We start from the raw sequence: 21,021 nt of genomic DNA, 5'->3' as shown, positions 1-21,021 counted from the left end.
CCCTATCACCAGTTGACCAAGGAGGTAAAAATTAAAAAAAAAAAATTCAAGTCTGGCTGGGCACGGTGGCTTACATCTATAATCTCAGCACTTTGGGAGGCCCAGCCGGGAGGACTGCTTGAGCCCAGTAGTTCAAGAACAGCCTGAGCAACACGGTAAGATCCCATCTATACAAAATAATAATAATAATAATAATAATAATAATAATAATAATAATAGCCAGATGCAGTGGCATGCACCTGTGATCCCAGCTACTTGGGAGGCTGAAGCAGGAGGACCACTGGGGCCTAGGAGGTTGAGGCTGAAATGAGTGGTGATCGTGCCACTGCACTTCAGCCTGGGTGACAGTGAGACCCTGCCACAGAAAAAAAAAAAAAAATTCAAGTCTGGTTCCTTGTTACAGATGTTTCTGCATCACATATTGCTATAACCCCACTCAAGGTGGTCCTGAGAACAGTGGTCAAAGGAAATCTTCTGAGTGGGCAAAACTTTGAGTGGTGCATCTAGTTGCTCATTTTACCTAGAAGGAGAGATGGTCAGAGTTGTAGCTCTACATTAGAGGAACATGATTGGAAAAGGGTAAAAGTTTGAATGCTTTGTCATTAAAACTGGGAACAAGTGAAGGGTGTCTACTCTCACTACTTCTATCCAACATTGTATCGAAGGTTCTAGTCAGTGAAATAAAGCAAGAAAAAGAAACAAGTACAGTGCTATGGCTTGAATGTCCTCTCCAAAACTCATGTTGAAACTTGATCCCCAATGTGGCAGTGTTGAGAGGTGGGGCCTTTGAGGGTGATTGGATCAAGAGGGTTCTACCCCCATGAATAGATTAATTCATAGATCAGTATATTAAAGGGTTAATGAATTAATGGGTTATCATCAGAGTGAAACTAGTAGCTTTATAAGAGGAAGAGAGACCTGAGCATAGCACATTAGTATGTTCAGCCCCCTTGCCATGGGACACCCTGTGGCCACCTCAGGACTCAGTAGAGTCCCCATCAGCAAGAAGGCTCTCATCAGAAATGCCCCCTCAGCCTTGGACTTCTGAGCCTCCGTAACTATAAGAAACAAATCTTTTTTCTTTTTTTCCCTTTAAAAATGTGTATAAATGTAAGGGATACAAGTGCAGTTGAGTCACATGAATATACTGCATAATGGTGAAGTCTAAGCTTTAAGTGTCACCATCACCTTCTTTTTCTTTATAAATCACCCAACTTCAGGTATTCTGTTATAAGCAACAGAAAATGGACTCATACATACAGACTGGAAAGGAAGAAGCAAAATTGTCTTTATTTGCAGAAAACATAATCGTGTATATAAAAAACTCTAAGGAATTTATCAAAATAAGCTATTAGAACTAATAGAAAGATTGTGGGACAGCCGGGTGCAGTGGGACAGCTGGGTGCAGTGGCTCACGCCTGTAATCCCAGCACATTGAGGGGCTGAGGCAGGTGGATCATTTGAGGTCAGGAGTTCGAGACCAGCCTGGCCAATATGGTGAAACCCTGTCTCTACTAAAAATACAAAAATTAGCCGGGCATGGTGGCACATGCCTGTAATCCCAGCTACTCAGGAGGCTGAGGCAGGAGAATCACTTGAGCCTGGGAGGCAGAGTTTGTGGTGAGCTGAGATCGTGCCATTGCACTCCAGTCTGGGCGACAGAGTGAGACCCTGTCTCAAAATAAATAAATAAATAAATAAATAAAAGAAAGAAAGATTGTGGAATACAAAGTCAACATAAAAACTATTATATTTCGGCCGGGCGCAGTGGCTCACACCTATAATCCCAGCACTTTGGGAGGCCAAGGCGGGCGGATCACCTGAGGTCAGGGGTTCGAGACCAGCCTGACCAACATGGAGAAACTCTGTCTCTACTAAAAAATACAAAACTAGCCGGGTGTGGTGACACATGCCTGTAATCCCAGCTACTCGGGAGTCTGAGGCAGGAAAATCACTTGAACCCGAGAGGCAGAGGTTGATGTGAGCTGAAATCACGTGCCATTGCACTCCAGCCTGGGCAAAACTCCGACTCAAAAACAAACAAACAAAAAAAAAACTTTTATATTTCTATATACTAGCATTGAAGAATTGGAAATTGAAAAATTTAAAATACCACTTGCAATGGGACCAAAAATCAGAAAAATACTCAAGGATAAAATAAACAAAATCATGCAAGACCTGTACACTAAAGCTAAAAAAATGGCTGAGAAAGTTAAATGGAGGGATAAATAAATAAGAGATATGCTACGTTCATGAACTGGGAAGACTCCATATTGCTAAGACATCAATTCTCCCCAAATTAATCTAAAGATTCAATGCAGTCCCAATCAAAATCCAATCAGGCGTTTTTTTGGGGTAGAAACTGACAAGGTGACTCTAAAATGTATATGGGAACACAAGGGACTCAGAACAGGCAAAAAATATTGCAAAACAACCAGGTTGGAGGCCTTATATTTAATTGATTTCAGTACTTACTTTATAGCTACACTAATTACTTTATTAGCTACACTAATCAAGATAGGGTGAAACTGGCATAAGGACATACAGATCAATGAAACAGAGTCTAGAAGTAGGCCCACACATATATGGTGAACTGGGTTTCAACAAAGTGCAAAGGCCTTTAGAATGGGGAGAAAAAGATAATCTTTTCAACAAATTATGTTACAGTAACTTGATATCTATATGGGGAAAAAATGAACCCCCATCCTTACCTGATATCATATATAAAAATTAGCTCAATATGTATCATTGATATAAGTGTAAAAATGAAAACCATAACATTTCTAAAGGAAAACATATACCTCTGTTAAGTTTGGATAAGCAAAGATTTCTTAGATGGGACACAAACCATTAAAATTTTTTTTTAATGCACTGAACATCATCAAAATCAAACATTTGTATTCTTCAGACACAAGTAAGACAATGAAAAGGCAAGCCTGAAACTGGAGAAAATATTTTCAAAACATATCTGAATAAAGGGCTTGTATCCAGAATATATAAACAATTTAAATAATAAAAAATAATTTTTTAATTTAAAAATGGGCAAAATAATTCAAAAAACAAGTCATAAAAGAGATACAAATGGTCAATAAGCACATGAAAAAATGCTTAACAAGACTACTCAACAAAGAAGTACAAATTACAACCACAATGAGGCCGGGCACAGTGGCTCACGCCTGTAATCCCAGCACTTTGGGAGGCTGAAGCAGGTGGATTACCTGAAGTTAGGAGTTTGTGACCAGTCTGGCCAACATGGCGAAACCCTGTCTCTACCAAAAATATAAAAATTAGCTGGGTGTGGTGGCACATGCCTGCAATCCCAGCTACTTGGGAGGCTGAGGTAGGAGAATCACTTGAACCCAGGAGGTAGAAGTTGCAGTGGGCTGAGATCGTACCATTGCACTCCAGCCTGGGCAACAGAGCAAGACTCCATCTCAAAAAAACAAGACAAAACAAAACAAAAACAACCAAAAGAAAAACCATAATGAAATATTACTAAAAGACCGGGTGCGGTGGCTCATACCTGTAATCCCAGTACTTTGGGAGGCCAAGGTGGGTGGATTACCTGAGGTCAGGAGTTCAAGACCAGCCTGGCCAATATGGTGAAGCCTCGTCTCTACTAAAAATACAAAAAATTAGCTGGGCGTGGTTGTGGGCACCTGTAATCCCAGCTACTTGGGAGGCCGAGGCAGGAGAATCACTTGAAGCCAGGAGGCGGAGGTTGCAGTGAGCCGAGATCGCATCATTGCACTCCAGCCTCGGCAACAAAAGCGAAACTCCATCTCTAAATAAATAAATACATTTAAAAACTGACAATATGGAGTACTGGCAAGGATGCAAAATAATCAGAACTCTCACACACTGCTGGTGGGAATACAAAATGGTAAAACTACTTTGGAAGCAGGTTAGCAATTTCTTAAAAGGTGAAACACCGCCACTGCACTCCAGCCTGGGTGACAGAGCAAGACTCCATCTCAAAAAAAAAAAAAAAAAAAAAAAGTGAAAAACCTAGCAATTCCTTTTCTAGGTATTTACCTGAAAGAGTTGCATGCAAATATTCATAGCAGCCCAACCTGGAAACAATCCAAATGTCCATCAAATGAATAAACAAATGTCAGTATATTCATACAATGTGATAATAAGCAACAAACTACTGATACAACAAAATAGATGAATCTCAAAACCATTACACTAATGGAAAGAAGCCAGATACAACACACTATATGATTTCATTCATATGAAACTCTAGAAAAGGCAAAACTATGGTGATAGAAAACAGATTATGGCTGTCAAAGGCCAGGGGTTGGGGAAAGGGACTGGCTGTGAAGGGGCACAGGGAACTTTTCAGAATGATGGTAATGTAATGTTTCACAGCATAATTGTGGTAGTGAATCTATGATTACCCCCTTGACTGCCTGGAGAGTTTCCCTTTTGCAGCATAGGAAGAAAGAACCCAAGCGAAGGCCAACTGACTCCTTGAGTTGAGGACAAAGAGTTGGAAAGTCAGAGAAACTTGGGAAGCTGTTGCCTCTGTGGGTCTGAGGCCCTTGCTGGTCATTATGCTCATAATACAGGAAGAAGTGCTGGAACTAAAGCAGAGAAGAGTCAGTACAAGCTGGAATGAGCCAGTTACCTCTGCCTTTATTTATCACTCCATCTGACTGCGGAGTTTCCAAAAGTATAACGGCCCTGTTTCACTTCTGCTTTCCAAACAAGTTTCTGTTTGGCCAACTCTATATGTGGAGGAGAATTCTGGGAAATACCTAGCTTGACCAAGTTGACAACAGAACAATATGGCATCCACACACAAAATTTAAAGAACCATCCTTCATTACAAAGTACTTACTTATGTAACTTTTCTTAGTGTTATCACAATAAAAATGAAAAAATAGGAGATCTGATGATCAACACTGTATTTTCTAGCCTAATAATATTCAACTAATAATACTAATTGAAAAGAATTATCAATTTTACCTATCTCATTATGAGAAGTACCCAATGTATTTTTATAATTTTGTTTTTTGAGATGGAGTCTCACTCTGTTGCCCAGGCTGGAGTGCGCAGTGGTATGATCTTGGCTCACTGCAACCTCCACCTCCCTGGTTCAAGCGATTCTCCTGCCTCAGCCTCCCAAGTAGCTGGGATTACAGGCAACTGCCACCAAGCCCAGCTAATTTTTTGTATTTTTAGTAGAGATGGGGTTTCACCGTGTTAGCCAGGATGGTCTCAATCCCCTGACTTTGTGATCCGCCTGCCTTGGCCTCCCAAAGTGCTGGAATTACAGGTGTGAGCCACCACACCTGGATATATTTTTATGATTTTTAATGACATTTGAGATACATATGCATGTTGTTTTAATCTTTTTTTTTTTGAGACGAAGTCTCACTCTGTCACCCAGGCTGGAGTGCAGTGGCACGATCTCGGCTCACTGTAACCTCCGCCTCCCAGGTTCAAGCAATTCTCCTGCCTCAGCCTCCTGAGTAGCTGGGATTACAGGCACACCACCATGCCTGGGTAATTTTTGTATTTTTTTAGTAGAGATGGAGTTTCACCATGTTGGTCAGGCTGGTCTTGAACTCCTGACCTCGTGATCTGCCCACCTCGGCCTCCTAAAGTGCTGTGATTACAGGCATTAGCCACCACGCCTGGCTTGTTTTAATCTTGTATGCTAATAATAGAAATAAAAATTCAGTCCCGAAAAATAATGAACCCTTAGAGACTTATAAGAAATTTTTTTAAAAATTTAATTTTTATTTTGTGTGTGAGACAGGAGCATATGATGGGGGATCAATAAAGAATTTATGGATGGGCACAGTGGCTCACACCTGTAATTTTAGCACTTTAAGGCCGAGGCAGGCAGATCACCTGAGGTCAGAAGTTCGAGACCACCCTGGCCAACATGGTGAAAACTCATCTCTACTATAATTACAAAAATCAGCCGGGCATGATGGTGCACACCTGTAGTCCCAGCTATTCAGGAGGTTGAAGCAGGAGAATCACTTGAACCTGGGAGGTGGAGGCTGCAGTGAGCCAAGATCATGCCAGCTGGGCGTGGTGGCTCACGCCTGTAATCCCAGCACTTTGGGAGGCCAAGGCGGGTGGATCACTTGAGGTTGGGAGTTCAAAACCAGACTGACCAACATGCAGAAACCCTGTCTCTACTAAAAATACAAAAAGTTAGCCAGGTGTGGTGGCACATGCCTGTAATCCCAGCTTCGGGAGGCTGGGGCAGGAGAATTACTTGAACTCAGGAGACAGAGGCTGTGGTGAGCCGAGATCACACCATGGCACTCCAGCCTGGGCAACAAGAGCGAAACTCCATCTCAACAAAAACAACAAAAGAATTTATGCTGTACATATACTTCATTAGGATAAAATTCTGTGGGGTAAGCAGATGAAGGTGAAAAGTAAAATTAGCAACTCTTAAAAAAAGAATAATGACTAGGGTTGGGTGTGGTGGCTCACGTTTGTAATCCTGGCACTTTGGGAGGCCAAGGCAGGAAGATTGCTAGAGCCCAGGAGCTCAAGACCAGCCTGGGCAACATAGTGAGACCCTGTCTCTTAAAAAAAGTTAAAAAAGGGCAACCCCCTTCGGGTCCCCTCCCATTTTATGGGAGCTTTGTTTTCACTCTATTAAATCTTGCAACCACACACTCTTCTGGTCTGTGTTTGTTATGGCTCGAGCTGAGCTTTCGCTCACTGTCCACCCACTGCTGTTTGCCACCGTTGCAGACCTGCTGCTGACTTCCACCCCTCTGGATCCAGCAGGGTGTCCACTGTGCTCCTGATCCAGTGAGGCACCCATTGCCTATCCTGATCAGGCTAAAGGCTCACTATTGTTCCTGCATGGCTAAGTGCCCGGGTTTGTCCTAATCGAGCTGAACACTAGTCGCTGGGTTCCACAGTTCTCTTCCATGACCCACAGCTTCTAACAGAGCTGTAACACTCACCACATGGCCCAAGGTTCCATTCCTTGGGATCTGTGAGGCCAAGAACCCCAGGACAGAGAACAAGAGGCTTGCCACCACCTTGGAAGCGGCCCACTGCCATCTTGGGAGCTCTAAGAACAAGGACCCCCCTAGTAACATTTTGGTGACCACGAAGGGACCTCCAAAGCGGTGAGTATTATTGGACCACTTTCACTTGCTATTCTGTCCTATGCTTCCTTAGAATTGGAGGACAATACCAGGCACCTGTCGGCTGGTTAAAAATGATTAGTGTGGCCGCCAAACTTAAGACTCAGGTATGAGGCTGTCTGGGAAAGGGCTTTCTAACAACCCCTAATTCTTCTGGGTTGGGAGTGTTGGTCTGCCTGGAATCAGCTTCTGCTTTCAATTTTCCTGGGGAAGCTGAGAGCCTACTAGAGGCAGAAAGCTGTCATCTCAAACTCCCGGCATTAGCCAGTTGAGTTCATGGCGCAGCCAGAAGTCTCTACTCAACAGTCACCCATGCGTGTACCCCTACCTTTCCTTCTGACCCATACCTCCTGGGTCTCGACCACGACTTTCTTGAAAGTGTAGCCCCAAAATTCTCCTTACCTCTGAATCTACTTCTTCTGATCCCTGCCTCCTAAGTACTAATGGTTCAGACTTTCATTTCCTCTCCCAAGTATTAGAGCAAGTTGTATCTCCAAAAAGATCTAAGGAAGCTCTACGCTGTGTCCTTAGGCATCTAGGCTATGAACCCAGGGAGTTTCGTCCCTGGTGTCCCTCCCAATTTAGGCATACAGCTTCGACATGGGCAGTTATGTGGGACCCGTTCCCTACCATCCTTGCCAAGGCCCCAAGTTTGTAAATGGCTAGGAGGATTGCTCTCCCACTGTGTAAGATGCTCTCCTCCCCCGATTTCTACCCAGCTTACCCCTCTGCAATGCAATCTCCAAGCTTTGGCTCCTTGGCCATGGCCTTAGAACTGATGACCCAGTACTTTAACAATTGGAACTGGGTCTACGACAACATAAGAGATCAGAATGAAAGCAAATTGAGTAAGTCAAGGAGAGAAGAGATAGAGAGAGATGGAGAGAGAAAAGAGAGAAGAGAGGGAGAGAGGGAAAAAAAGAGATAGAAGTAGTAAAGAAAAAAGTGTGCCCTATTCCTTTAAAAGCCAGGGTAAATTTAAAGCCTATAATTGATAATTCAAGGTCTTCTCTGTGACCCTATAACACTCCAATACTAACTTGCTGTCAGTGTAAACAAGGGCATAGCCTGAAAACACAAAGTAGGAAAGTAACTTTTAGAGGAAACCTCACTGTGAGCACACCTCACCAGTTCAGAATTATTCTAAGTCAAAAAAGCAAAAAGGTAGCTTACTAACTCAAAAATCTTAAAGTATGGGGCTATTCTGTTAGAAAAAGGTGATTTAACATTAACCACTAAAAAGTCCCTTAACCCAGCAGATTTCCTAATAGGGGATTTAAATCTCAATTACCATACAAAGGTCTGACCAGACCTAGGAGGAACTCCCTTCAGGACAGGACTATAGATGGCTCCTCCCAGATGATTGAGAAACAAACCGCAATGGGTATTCAGTAATTGATAGGGAGACTCTGGGTATTCAGTAATTGACAGGGAGACTCTTGTGGAAGCAGAGTTAGGAGAATTGCCTAATAATTGGTCTGCTCAAATGTGCAAGCTGTTTGCACTCAGCCAAGCCTTAAAGTACTTACAGAATCAAAAAACTCTATCTCAATCCTTACTCAAAAGGTTATCTACACCCTCTCTGAAACGAATTTGCATAAGAACTGTTGTTTAAAGGAATGCATCTTGATAGGGCAGCTGGGTTGCTATGAAGTACTCAGGAACCCAGCCCTGCTCTAGAACTCACCCCTGAGCACAAAGGCAATGTTGGGCATGCTGGTAAAGGACCACTAGAATCCAGCAGCCCGGACCCCTTTCTTTGCAGTCAAGGAAGGCAGGAAAACAGGTGCAGGACTGCTAGATCGGTGAGAATAACTAATTTGATAAGCAGAGTTCCATGGGTGGTTATGCACCCTGGAAAGGATAAGCATTAGGACCACAGAGGATGCTCTAGGACTAACGCTCATTAGAAAATGACTAGGGGTGCTGGCATCCCTATGTTCTTTTTTCAGATGGGAAATGTTCACCCCAAGTCAAAAACGCCCCTAAGATGTATTCTGGAGAATTCGGCCCAGTCAGAGTGTATGTACCTTTATTCCCTGTCAGACTTAAAGCAAATTAAAATAGACCCAGGTAAATTCTCAAATAACTCTGATGGCTATAGTGATGTTTTACAAGGGTTAGGGCAATCCTTTAATCTGACATGGAGAGATATAACGTTACTGCTAGATCAGACACTAACCCCAGATGAGAGAAGTGCCGCCATAACTGCAGCCCGAGAGTTTGGCAATCTCTGGTATCTCAGTCAGGTCAATGATAGGATGACAACAGAGGAAAGAGAACAATTCCCCACAGGCCAGCAGGCAGTTCCCAGTGTAGACCCTCATTGGAACGCAGAATCAGAACATGGAGATTGGTGCCACAGACCTTTACTAACTTGCGTGCTAGAAGGACTAAGGAAAACTAGGAAGAAGCCTATAAATTATTCAATGATGTCCACCATAACAAAGGAAAGGAAGAAAATCCTACTGCCTTTCTGGAGAGAGTAAGGGAGGCACTGAGGAAGCATACCTCTCTGTCACCTGACTGTTGAAGGCCAACTAATCTTAAATGATAAGTTTATCATTCATTCAGCTGCAGACATTAGAAAAAAACTTCAAAAGTCCGCCTTAGGCCCAGAGCAAAGCTTAGAAACCCTATTGAACTTGGCAACCTTGGTTTTTTATAATAGAGATCAGGAGGAGCACGCGGAACGGGATAAACGGGATAAGAAGAAGGCCACTGCTTTAGTCATGGCCCTCAGGCAAGCAGACTTTGGAGGCTCTGGAACATGGAAAGGCTAGGCAAATCGAATGCCTAATAGGGCTTGCTTCCAGTGCAGTCTTCAAGGACACTTTAAAAAAGACTGTCCGAATAGAAATAAGCCACCCTTTTGTCCATGCCCCTTATGTCAAGGGAATCACTGGAAGACCCACTGCCCCAGGGGATGAAGGTCCTCTGAGTCAGAAGCCACTAACCAGATGATCCAAGCAGCAGGATTGAGGGTGCCCGGGGCAAGTGCCAGCCCATGCCATCACCCTCACAGAGCCCTGGGTATGCTTGACCACTGAGGGCCAGTAGGTTAACTGTCTCCTGGACACTGATACAGCCTTCTCAGTCTTACTCTCCTGTCCCGGACAACTGTCCTCCAGATCTGTCACAATCCGAGGGGTCCTAGGACAACCAGTCACTAGATATTTCTCCCAGCCACTAAGTTGTGACTGGGGAACTTTACTCTTTTCATATGCTTTTCTAATTATGCCTGAACGCCCCACTCCCTTGTTAGGGAGAGACATTCTAGCAAAAGCAGGGGCCATTATACACCTGACATAGGACTGTTTTACCCCAAGTGTTCAGGGATAGCCCCCATCTATTTGGCCAGGCATTAGCCCAAGACTTCAGCCAGTTCTAATACCTGGACACTCTTGTCCTTCGGTACGTGGATGATTTACTTTTAGCTGCCCATTCAGAAACCTTGTGCCATCAAGCCACCCAAGCACTCTTAAATTTCCTCGCCACCTGTGGCTACAAGGTTTCCAAACCAAAGGCTCAGCTCTGCTCACAGCAGGTTAAATACTTAGGGCTAAAATTATCCAAAGGCACCAGGGCCCTCAATAAGGAACGTAACCAGCCTATACTGGCTTATCCTCATCCCAAAACCCTAAAGCAACTAAGAGGGTTCCTTGGCATAACAGACTTTTGCCAAATATGGATTCCCAGGTAAGGCAAAATAGCCAGATCATTATATACACTAATTAAGGAAACTCAGAAAGCCAATACCCATTTAGTAAGATGGACACCTGAAGCAGAAACAGCTTTCCAGGCCCTAAAGAAGGCCCTAACCCAAGCCCCAGTGTTAAGCTTGCCAACAAGGTAAGACTTTTCTTTATATGTCACAGAAAAAAACAGGAATAGCGGCTGGGCGCAGTGGCTCACGCCTGTAATCCCAGCACTTTGGGAGGCCAAGGCGGGTGGATCATGAGGTCAGGAGATTGAGACCATCCTGGCTAACACGGTGAAACCCTGTCTCTACTAAAAATACAAAAAATTAGCCAGGCATGGTGGCGGGCACCTGTAGTCCCAGCTACTCGGGAGGCTGAGGCAGGAGAATGGCGTGAACCTGGGAGGCGGAGCTTGCAGTGAGCCGAGATGGTGCCACTGCACTCCAGCCTGGGTGACAGAGCAACACTCCATGTCAAAAAAAACAAACAAACCAAAAACCAAAAACAAAAAACAAACCAAAAAAAGGAATAGTTCTAGGAGTCCTTACACAGGTCCAAGAGACCAGCTTGCAACTGTGGCATACTGAGTAAGGAACTGATGTAGTGGCAGAGGGCTGGCCTCACTGGTTATGGGTCCTGGTGGTACTAGCAGTCTTAGTATCTGAAGCAGTTACAATAGTACAGGGAAGAGATCTTACTGTGTGGACATCTCATGATGTGAACGGGATACTCACTGCTAAAAGACTTGTGGCTGTCAGACAACCGCTTGCTTAAATATCAAGCTCTATTACTTGAAGGGCCAGTGTTGCAACTCCACACTTGTGCAACTCTTAACTCAGCCACATTTCTTCCAAACAATAAAGATAGAACACAACTGTCAACAGGTGATTTCTCAAACCTATGCCGCTTGAGGGACCTTCTAGAGGTTCCCTTGATTGATCCCAACCTCAACTTGTATACTAATGGAAATTCCTTTGTAGAAAAAGGACTTCAAAAAGCGGGGTATGCAGTGGTCAGTGATAATGGAATACTTGAAAGTAATCCCCTCACTCCAGGAACTAGTGTTCAGCTGGCAGAACTAATAGCCCTCACTCGGGCACCAGAATTAGGAGAAGAAAAAAGGGTAAATATATATACAGACTCTAAGTATGCTTACCTAGTCCTCCATGCCCACGCAGCAATATAGAGAGAAAGGGAATTCCTAACTTCCAAGGGAACACCTATCAAACATCAGGAAGCCATCAGGAGATTATTCTTGGCTATACAGAAACCTAAAGAGGTGGCAGTCTTACACTGCCAGGGTCATCAGAAAGGAAAGGGAAATAGAAGGGAACTGCCAAGTGGATATTGAAGCCAAAGATCCGCAAGGCGGGACCTCCATTAGAAATGCTTATAGAAGGACTCCTAGTATGGGGTAATCCCCTCTGGGAAACCAAGCCCCAGTACTCAGCAGAAGAAATAGAATGGGGAACCTCACGAGGACATAGTTTCCTCCCCTCAGGATGGCTAGCCACTGAAGAAGGAAAAATACTTTTGCCTGCAGCTAACCAATGGAAATTACTTAAGACCCTTCACCAAACCTTTCACTCTTACTGCACCCCCTGTATGCTGCTGTACTACCAGTAGCTCCCCTTACCAAGAGCTTCTATGAAGAATGCGGCTTCCCGGAAATATTGATGCCCCATCGTATAGGAGTTTTTCTAAAGTTGCGGAAATCCCATTTTCACTGCCCACACCCATATGCCCCTGCACTTCAGGCTACACATTTCAATCCCTATATCTTTAACCTCCTTGTTAAGTTTGTCTCTTCCAGAATCAAAGCTGTAAAACTACAAATTGTTCTTCAAATGGAGCCCCAGATGCAGTCCATGACTAAGATCTACTGTGGACCCCTGGACCGGCCTGCTAGCCCATGCTCCGATGTTAATGACATCAAAGGCACCCCTCCCGAGGAAATCTCAACGGCGTGACCCCTAGTATGCCCCAATTCAGCAGGAAGCAGAGCGGCCATCGGCCAACCTCCCCAACAGCTCTTAGGTTTTCCTGTTGAGAGGGGGGACTGAGACACAGGACTAACTGGATTTCCTAGGCCAACTAAGAATTCCTAAGCCTAGCTGGGAAAGGTGACTACATCCACCTTTAGACATGGGGCTTGTAACTCAGCTCACACCCGACCAATCAGGTAGTAAAGAGGGCTCACTAAAATACAAATGAGGCTAAAGCAGGAGGTAAAGAAATAGTCAAATCATACATTGCCTGAGAGCACAGTGGGAGGGACAATGATTGGGATATAAACCCAAGCAATCAAGAGGGAGCGGCAACCCCCTTTGGGTCCCCTCCCATTTTATGGGAGCTCTGTTTCACTCTATTAAATCCTGCAACTGAAAAAAAAAAAGTTAAAAAGAATAATGATAGGTACTAAATTGCTGATATAGATTCCATTGGATACATTTGAAAATGATGTAACATCTTTATTTTAAAATAATATTTACAATAATCCAGAAATGGCGTAATGTGCAATCATCTAAACTCATAATCTTGGATCACCTTAAAAAATGCAAAGTGGGGATATAATTTTTCAACATTGTTCTGGGGATACACAAGTAAACAAAGTTTGTTGATAACAGGTGGAGCACCATGGCTCACGCCTGTAATCCCAACATTTTGGGAGGCTGAGGCAGGTGGATTTCTTGAGCCCAGGAGTTCGAGGCCAGCCTGGCCAACATGGCAAAACCCTGTCTCTACAAAAAAATACAAAAATTTAGCCACGCGTGGTAGCATGCACCTGTAGTCCCAGCTACTTGAGAGGCTGAAGCAGGAGAATTGCTTGAGCTGGAAGGCGGAAGTTGTAGTGAGCAGAGATCAAGCCACTGCACTCCAGCCTGGGTGACAGAGTGAGACCCTGTCTCAAAAAAAAAAAAAAAAAAAAAGTTGATTTGAAGGGAGGTCATCCGAGACAGTACTATTAGAACCTTAAAAAAAGTGACAGAGAGAATTCTGTCAAAAAATTGATTTTTTAATTACTAAACAGGAAGAAATGATAGGGAGGTACAGAAATAGAGGCAGGAAACATACAGTCGTCCCTTGGTATCTGCAGGGGATTTGTTCCAGGACCTCCTGTGGATGCTCAAGTCCCTGATATAAAATGGCATAGTATTTGCACATAACCTATGTACATCCTCCTATATACTTTAAATCATCTCTAGATTCCTTATAACTAATATAGTGTAAATGCTCTACAGTTGTTATACTGTATTGTTTAGGGGAGGGGTGCTCACAGCGCATTACCGCCTGAACTCTGCCTCCTTTCAGTTCAGCGGTGACACTGGATTCTCATAGGAGAGCGAACCCTATTGTGAACTGTGCATGCTAGGGATCTAGGTTGCTATGAGAATCCTACTAATGCCTGATGATCTGAGGTGAACAGTTTCATCCCAAAACCATCCTATCCCGTCCGTGGAAAAATTGTCTCCCATGAAACCAGTCCCTGGTGCCAAAAAGTTTGGGGACCGCTGGTTTAGGGAATAATGACAAAAAAGTGGGTACATGTTTAGCACAGATGCAATTTTTTTTTCCCAAATATTTTCCATCCACAATTAGTTGAATCCTGGATGCAGAACCCATAAATACAAACGGCCACCTATATATGCCATTGTTTTTAAAAAAAATCTAGGCCGGGCACGGTGGCTCATGCCTGTAATCCTAGTACTTTGGGAGGCTGAGGCGGGTGGATCATGAGGTCAGGAGTTCAAGACCAGCCTGGCCAAGATGCTGAAACCCCATCTCTACTAAATATACAAAAATTAGCTAGGCGTGGTGGCACACGCCTGTAAACCCAGCTACTTGGGGGGCTGAGGCAGGAGAATCGCTTAAACCCGGGTGCCAGAGGTTGCAGTGAGCCGAGATGGTGCCATTGCACTCCAGCCTGGGCAAGAGAGCAAGACTTCATCTCAAAAAAAAAAAAACAAAAAAACTTAGCTGTGGAAAGAGAAGTGGTATCTAGAAAGAGGAAGAGTTAAAGCCTCTTTTTAAAGACTTTTATCCCCAAAGCATTTTTTGAAGATGAACTCAATTATGTTTATGTACTGATGGGAAGCAGGCAGTAGAGATGGAGAAAATGGCTGCATTAGAGAGGCTCAGCTGGAGTTTCTGAGGATTCATTTGGTTTATAGGATATTGGTAGAAAACTTATGTATACATATAAAATCAAACCCGCAAAGTACTCCTTTTTTTTTTTTTTTTTTTTTTTTTTTTTTGAGACAGAGTCTCCCTCTGTAGGCCAGGCTGGAGTGCAATGGCATGATCTCGGCTCACTGCAACGTCCGCCTCCCAGGTTCAAGCAATTCTCCTGCCTCAGCCTCCCAAGTAGCTGGGATTACAGGCATGCACCACCACACCTGGCTAACTTTTGTATTTTTAGTAGAGATGGGGTTTCACCATGTTGGCCAGGCTGGTCTCGAACTCCTGACCTCAGGTGATTCGCCCACCTTGGCCTCCCAAAGTGCTGGGATTACAGGCGTGAGCCACCGCGCCCGGCCAAAGTGCTCCTTTAAAAAAATTATTATTATTAAGAAATCCACTTATCTAACTGTCACAAAGTCCAGGCTGAGTTAACAGTGATGAGTTCCGGAGGTAATTCCACCCCACTCCGGGTTTTCTGGTTACAATCCACTGTATTCACTCTACACCTCAACTGAAAACCCAGACTCAGGAAGCCTCAAGCCCTGCCCTTGTATTCCTGGCAGATGCCAAGGCCAACTATGTAAGAGGCTTTTTTAGAGAAGAAGACACTTTGTCTTCCCAAAAGACAAACCCTCCATTCTGCTTTATGAGGCAGATAGCAACCCCAAACCACCAATGGGTTGGGGCTTGCGCAGGCCTCATTGGCTCCTTTTAAAAACGTTTTTAGAGAGAGGGTGTAGTGGCTTACGTCTGCAAACCCAGCACTTTGGGAGGCCGAGGCAGGCAGATTGCCTGAGGTCAGGAGTTCGAGACCAGTCTGGGCAACATGGTGAAACTCCGTCTCTACTAAAATACAAAAAATTTGCTGGGCATGGTGGCATGGGCCTGTAATCCCAGCTATTTGGGAGGCTGAGACATGGGAATTGCTTGAACCTGGGAGGCAGAGGTTGCAGGGAGCTGAGATCCAGCCTGGGCAACAGAGACTCCGTCTCAAAAAAACAAAAACAAAAACAAAAACAAAACCCTGGCTAAACACGCTGTCAAATACATACACATTTCTTCTTCACTGCTTTCCAGATGAAATAAAACGTCATTAATCTAAACTAAAATCGGACAGGCTGGATAGGAAAGACCTAAATTTCCGTTCCCAGGAAAGCATAATCTCTCTTTGGAGAAACAGTTACTTTTATTAAGAACGTCTAAAATCGCATAACTCTTTAGTTACAGTAAAATTCCTAAATGTCTTGGAACCAGCAGTCCATTTCACACCAAGACAGTTTATAATATTTTTTATTCTGTCAATAAGGCGCTTAAATATAAGATTTAAAAAGGTAAGGAAACAACTTAGCAGCTTTGTTTTAATGAGGTTAGATACAGAATAGTAATTTAACACACTTTGAGCTCATTTAGCCAGGTTGCTCACGGGTGAGTAAATCTGTTTACCTTCCAACACTATTGTCACCTTGGGGTCAAAAAGAGAGGGACAGCTACTACTTGACCTAGGGCATCTGCCCCAACAAACTCTCTTCTGTTGCCCTTTTACCAAAAGGCTGACATATTTGCAGACTGCAACGGGCCACCTGCCCATGTGACTCCCTCTGGACTGTCCTGGGCGCTCAGGTTGTGACATGGGTCCATACTTGGACCGAGGAGTTAGCAGAGAGGAATGTTTGGGGTGCTTCTGGGAGAGCCAGGAGGGGAGGCTGGGGAAGGTTTTGATGGCAGATGTCGAAGGCCTGAGGAGTCCCCCTTCACCAGTGGCGTCTTTACTGCCCCCTACCGCATCCTGGTGTAACCACCCAATGGGTTCACCTTGCCTGCTGCATAGACAGAGACGATTTATCAAGACAAGAGAATTGCAATAGAGAAAGCGTAACTCATGCAGAGCCCACTGTGCGGGAGACCAGAGTTTCATCATTACTCAAATCAGTGTCCCTGAGCATTTGGGGATCAATTTTTTTTTTGAGGTGGAGTCTCGCTCAGTTGACCAGGCTGGAGTGCAGTGGCGTGATCTCAGCTCACTGCAACCTCTGCCTCCCAGGTGCAAGCAGTTCTCCTGCTTCACTCAGCCTCCCTAATAGCTGGGATTACAGGGGTGTACTACCATGCCCAAGTAATTTTTGTATTTTTAGTAGAGATGGGATTTTGCCATGCTGGCCAGGCTGGTCTCAAATTCCTGACCTCAAGTGATCTGCCTGCCACGGCCTCCCAGCAAAGTGCTGGGACAGGCATGAGCCACTGCACTGCACCTGGCCCAGAGATTTTTTTTTTTTTTTTTTGAGACGGAGTCTCACTTTGTTACCCAGGCTAGAGTGCAATAGCGCTATTGCGGCTCACTGCAACCTCTGCCTCCTGGGTTCAAGCGATTCTCCTGCCTCAGCCTCCCGAATAGTTGGGATTACAGGCACCCGCCACCATGCCTAATTTTTGTTTCTTTGTAGAGACGAGGTTTCGCCATGTTGGTTAGGCTGGTCTCAAACTCCTGACCTCAGGTGATCCGCCCACCTCAGCTTCCCAAACTGCTGGGATTACAGGCATGAGCCACTGTGCCAGGCCCCAACCCAGAGTTTTAAAGGAGACTTTGGTGGTGGGGGAAGGTCGTCCAGAGTGCTGATTGGTTGGGTCTGAGATGAAATCATAGGGAATTGAAGCTGTCATCTTGCACTGAGTTGGTTCCTGGTTGGGGGCCACAGATCAAATGAGCCATTTTATCCATCTGGGTGGTGCCAGCTGATCCATCAAGTGCAAGGTCGACAAAATATCTCAAGTACTGATCTTAGGAGCAGTTCAGGGAGGGTCAGAATCTTGTAGCCTCCTAAACCTTAACTTCTAACCTTGTGGCTAATTTGTTAGTCCTACAAAGGCAGTATAGTCTCCAGGCAAGAAGGACCTTTGTTTTGAGAAATGGCTGTTATCCTCTTTGTTTTAAACTATAAATTACATTCCTCCCAAAGTTAGTTCAGCCTATGCCCAGGAATGAATAAGGACAACTTGGAGGTTAGAAGCAAGATGGAGTTGGTTAGGTCAGATCTCTCTGTCTCAGTTATAATTTTGCAATGGTGGTTTCAATCCCTCCCTTCAGGTTTATAACACCTTTATCTTAAGGTGTTGTTAATGAAGATGGAAAAAGGGCAAAGACTTTAACCTCTTCCTACTAACCAGGGGTGTAGTGGGGGGTAGGTGTTGACTCCAAGGTGAGAGGAGTGGAACCACTTTGCAACTGTCTGAGTGTACTCCTGCAGGCCTGACTGGGGTTCCAAGGCTTGCATGGCAAAGGCATTAGTATCGTCACCTATAGTTTTAGTACTGTGTTTAAGGGAACAGTGTACTATAAGCGAAATAATGAGTACTAGGGTAAGGAGTGCAGTTCTCAGTTTTAAAAGTAAAGATTTAAAAGCATTAGTCTGGGAACTTGCAGCCCACAAAGAATTTAGGATTTAGTTCAAACTGCAGAAAAAACTCAAGAACAGTTAACAAAAGGTGTACTACAGTTTTTCTTCTGAAGCATAACTTTTCTCTCTCCAGTTCCCATTTTTATTAAAAACAAATCATGATAGAACTGATTTGTTTACAAAATAAACCATAGTCTTATTGTACTTGGCCTGATGATTTGCATAAAGCGAAGCAAGAATAATTATTTTTCACATACGCTGTGTTTTTTTTTTTTGAGATGAAGTCTTGCTCTGTGGCCCAGGCTAGAGTGCGGTGGTGCGATCTTGGCTTACTGCAACCTCCGCCTCCCAGGCTCAGGCAATTCTCCTGCCTCAGTCTTCCAAGTATCTGGGATTACAGGTATCTGCCACCACGCCCAGCTAACTTTGTATTTTCAGTAGAGACAGGGTTTCACCATGTTGGCCAGGCTAGTCTCAAACTCCTGACATTGTGATCTGCCTGCCTTGGCCTCCCAAAGTGCTGGGATAACAGGTGTGAGCCACTGCGCCTGGCCTTCACATAGGCTTTTAAAATTGGCTTTGATGGAACTCTGTTCCATAAGAAATCTTAGATAAGACCTTTTTAAAGCCAAGCTCTGCCATGGGTTTGTACCCTCGAATACCTATGAGTTGGGTAAATTCCTCTCCTCTTGAGGTGTCAAGATAATTTAGGTCTCCTGAGCCTGTTAGAAAGTGACATTCTTTACTTACCACAGGTCAGGAACCTCATACAGGGACTGTGTTGACAAAGTATGAGGCCAGATTTCCCAAGGGGCTCTGTAAGTCAATTTTTTGGCTTATTGGCTCTATAAGTCAACTTTGTGTTTTTTTTTAAGAGACGGAGTCTCGCTCTGTCGCCCAGGGTGGAGTGTAGTGGCGCGATCTTGGCTCAGTGCTGCAAGCTCCACCTCCTGGGTTCACGCCATTCTCCTGCCTCAACCTCCCGAGTAGCTGGGATTACAGGTGCCCACCACCACGCCCGGCTAATTTTTTGTATTTTTAGTAGAGACGAGGTTTCACCATGTTAGCCAGGATGGTCTGGATCTTCTGACCTCGTGATCCGCCCGCCTCAGCCTCCCAAAGTGCTGGGATTACAGGTGTGAGCCACCGCGCCCGGCCTAGAGCTCTTTTTTCTAAGAAAAAATCCTTTTAAGGCCAGGCACGGTGGGTCATTGAATCGTGAATTCAATGGATGGTCTCTGAGCAGTCACCCCAAATCAGGCCTGTTAAACTTCTTTCAGGGCTCACTGGATGTGACTAGATAAATAAGGAGTGTTCTCCAAGTTCGGACTGCTGGACTTTCGTCAGCAATTCCTTCAGAGATCCCCTCCATATATACAAACACACACACGAAGACAAGACAGAAGGCCTTCCAAATTAAGGTCCCTAACCAAGAACTCCAAGAGTACCCCTTCCAAACTATCCTCCTATTCTCCATCTGACAAATCTCCCTGAAATATTCCTGATTGAGAAGTCTCCCGAACCAAGACTCTTCCTAGTTAGGGAGAGCCAACTGAGATGCCCCAGGAGCCAAACTGAGACAGACACCCCATGGTGGAGCTACAGACACCCCACCATGTGGCTACAGAACCAGTCCAGAGAAGGAAGGAGGCACTGGCAGCACCTAGGATACTCACCAACCTGACACCCCATGATGGGGCTATAGCTACAGACACTCCATGACTTGGCTACAGAGCCCCACCATGGAGCTACAGACACCCTGTGACAGGGCTACAGTTATGCGATGTCTCCCCAGGACTATTTCTCCATTGCGATTAAGTGCATGCATATTAGGCTAGCAGTGCCCCACTGGCAGAGACGGTGACAGAGTCAGCCCCTAGTCCAAGAGAACTATGTGGCCACTTAGGCTGGCCTCTGGATCTGTTACCAGAGGGGGGACTACCGAACCATGGACAGGTAGCCAAAAGGGGTATCCGAGACGAACCCCCAAATTTGTAACCGTACAATGGGTTCACCTTGCCCACTGCCTAGACAGAGCCGATTTATCAAGACAGGGGAACTGCAATAAAGAGTAATTCACGCAGAGCCCACTGAGACTGGAGTTTGTTTCAACATTACTCAAATCAGTCTCCCTTAACATTCCGGGATCAGAGTTTTTAAGGATAATTTGTTCGGTGGGGGAAGGCCAGTGAGTCCAGAGTGTTGACTGGTTGGGTCGAGATGAAATAATAGGGAATTGAAGCTGTCCTCTTGCACTGAGTTGGTTCCTGGGTGGGGGCCACAAGGTCAGATGAGCCAGTTTATCCATCTGGGTGGTGCCAGGATCCATCAAGTGCGGGGTTAGGAAAATATCTCAAGCACTGATATTAACAGCAGTTTAGGAAGGATCATAATCTTGTAGCCTCCAGCTGCATGACTCCTAAACCATAATTTCTAATCTTATGGCTAACTTATTAGTCCTACAAAGGCAGTCTAGTTTCCAGATAAGAAGGAGATTTGTTTTGGGAAAGGGCCGTTATCCTCTTTATTTTAAACTATAAACTAAGTTCCTCCCAAAATTAGTTCACCTAAGCTCAGGAATGAACAAGGATAGAAGCAAGATGGAGTTGG

The 21,021-nt window shown here is 44.6% G+C and overlaps 1 protein-coding gene across 2 annotated transcripts in view; it reads right to left on the bottom strand.

Annotated features, from left to right (window-relative positions):
- Positions 1 to 21,021, bottom strand: part of LOC112132015 (uncharacterized) — a 39,082-nt gene that overhangs the window by 17,171 nt on the left and 890 nt on the right. The gene's annotated exons all lie outside the window — the stretch shown is intronic.

Source organism: Pongo abelii, chromosome 12 (genome assembly GCF_028885655.2).
Source record: "Pongo abelii isolate AG06213 chromosome 12, NHGRI_mPonAbe1-v2.0_pri, whole genome shotgun sequence".
Taxonomy (NCBI): Eukaryota; Metazoa; Chordata; class Mammalia; order Primates; family Hominidae; genus Pongo; species Pongo abelii.
This window is presented reverse-complemented; position numbering and strand designations above follow the sequence as displayed.